At 41.5% G+C, this 2,337-nt stretch overlaps 1 pseudogene; it reads left to right on the top strand.

Annotated features, from left to right (window-relative positions):
- The window catches only part of LOC101659776, a 99,936-nt pseudogene that overhangs the window by 84,274 nt on the left and 13,325 nt on the right, over positions 1-2,337 (top strand).

The following is a 2,337-nucleotide window of genomic DNA, read 5'->3' as shown; positions in this document are numbered from 1 at the left end:
AGAGAAGCAAATTCATAAATATGCATATGTGTATAAGAAAGAGCAATTGAATATTGAGAAAACATCCCAGCCCAATCCAGATCAAGTCCATAAGTCCAGTATTAGCCTATATGTCCAATACCAATCTATAAATTCCTCTTGAGACTCATGAAACACATGCAATGATGCCAAGAGCAGGAAGATCACAGTCCAGTGGGTGGCTAGTCTTGTGGATCCAGTGATGGTGGAAGCATCTCAGTGCTGGCATAGGTCTCCATGTGGCTCCTCCAGGTCCAGGGCTCCCACTGCCATCAGCATAGTCCCATGTGTCTTGTCAGTAGAGAGTCTTTCAGGGAGTGAGTCTGACCTCTAGTTATTTGGATTTGAGCCGACAACCTGTTGTATTGTATTGCTTTCTGACTTTGTATTAATTCACCTCTATAACCAGTAGTCTTTCTGTCTGACCTGCAAATCTTGAGTTCATCAGCCACAGCAAGTAGGTGAGTCAGGAAAAACCTCCAACCTAACATCTGACCCATGGACTTGAAACTTTCCAGCCTCTACAACTGTGTGAGCATTTCCTTAAGCAGTTGGAAGTGGTAGCTGGAAACCATCTCGTTCTTCTGGTCTCAGGACTGTAGAAACCGATGTCTGTGTGGTTCATTAATTTATTGAATTAATTGTTTCCATGTGTCTTTTGATTTTCATCACTCTTCCTTCCTCTGGATGGGAAGAGATCAATGGTTGACTTTAGAAGTCTGCTCATATCGCTTCTTGGCCTTTTAGCCAAGATCAAGTGTAGAAGTCTTCTCATTGGCTTTAAGACTCCAGTCTTAACTTTGCCTCCTATATGCTCCATCATATACGTGGTTTATTTATAGCAAAGGTAAATACACATATACAAGTATCCTCTATCTTATAGAGCCTATCAAATATAGCCATAAGTATACTTCCACTCTCTCACACATCTGTTCGGCTTGCATGTCTAACAAAGCAACTATTCATATATCACCATTTTAATTTGTTTATCTGAAAATATCCTAATTTCACCATTGTATTTGGGGGACAGTTTTGCTGGGTGTATGATTCCGGCTGCTGTCTACAGCTGATCAGATGGCATAGGAGTGTGCAGCAGCTGGAGCTATCTGGAGTTACAGGAGTGATGGCTGTCATCTACTATAAGATAGGACAAGAAAAAGAGAGAGAATCGGCAGCAAGGGAGAACATACTGAAGAAAATAACCAGAGGAATGCAGGCAAAGAGTTCAAAGAAAAGAAAATATAAAAACAAGGCAAAAAGACAATAAACAAAATTAGGGATGGGGAAAGAAAAGAGAAACAATAATAAAGAAAAACACTAAGAGAAAATAAGGAAGGAGTGAATGAAACAACGAGAAATATAATAAAGGAAAGAAGAAGAAAAGCAGAGAAAAAAGATAAAAAACATGGCAAGGAAAAGAGAAAGAAAAAACCCCTAAGAGACAAATGAGGAAAAGAGAAACTGCTGGGCAGGGCACCCAGTAGGGGTTGGCACCCTCTGCCATGAAGGAGCTCATGGAGTGGAGGGGAAGAGAGTAAGAGGTAGGATGTCCCATTCTCAGTGGAGTTCCTGCCAGACCATATGTTGTCTGAGGTCAGGGGACCTGACCCTGAAGTTATTCCTGCAGGTGAAGAGCAAGAGAGGAAGGCGGCCTTGTCACTGTCTCTCCCATAGAGAAGGAGAGGCATGCTTCAAAGAGGCATCATCAGGCTCTGACCTGATAGACAGGTTGAACTCCACCCCTACACCTTCATACCAATTCCAGTTGACATAAAGTCTAACTACCACACCTATCCTGGATTTCATAAACAGAAAATCACACAAACCCCAACAGGACACACACTAGGAGAAAACAACAGCAACGTCCCCTTGGATGCCACTATTGAAGTGGTAAATCCAAAACTTGTTCTCAGACATCATTAGTTCCGTAAAACTGTCTGAATGAATTTCAGTTTTATTTAAAAAACGAATGGAAAGATCAGCTTTTTGAGTTATTGATGTTTCCGTAATGTTTTTGTCACCCGGGTAGCTGAAAGCTCGCTGAAGCAGTTTGCTCAGAATTGGTCCTACTGAACCACGTGAAACCCCAGTTTCAGTAGTTTGTGCGTTAATGGCAACTCAACAGGTTTTGTCCACCAGTTTCTGGATTCTTCAACATTGTCCTCATTCAAAGAGGTGGATGATTTTGCTTCTTTGGGCACAGTTTTGGGGTCTTCTCATCCTTTCTTAAAATGCTTAATGCATTGGAAAACCTGTTTTCTGTGGACAGCATTCCCATAAACGTGTTGCACTTTCAATAATTTGGGAAGATGTCCTCTT

This window comes from Echinops telfairi, unplaced genomic scaffold, assembly GCF_000313985.2.
Source record: "Echinops telfairi isolate 266 unplaced genomic scaffold, ASM31398v2 ScPeMD7_7469;HRSCAF=8507_0, whole genome shotgun sequence".
NCBI lineage: Eukaryota > Metazoa > Chordata > Mammalia > Afrosoricida > Tenrecidae > Echinops > Echinops telfairi.
The sequence above is the reverse complement of the archived record's forward strand: the minus strand, read 5'-3'. Positions and strand labels throughout refer to the sequence as shown.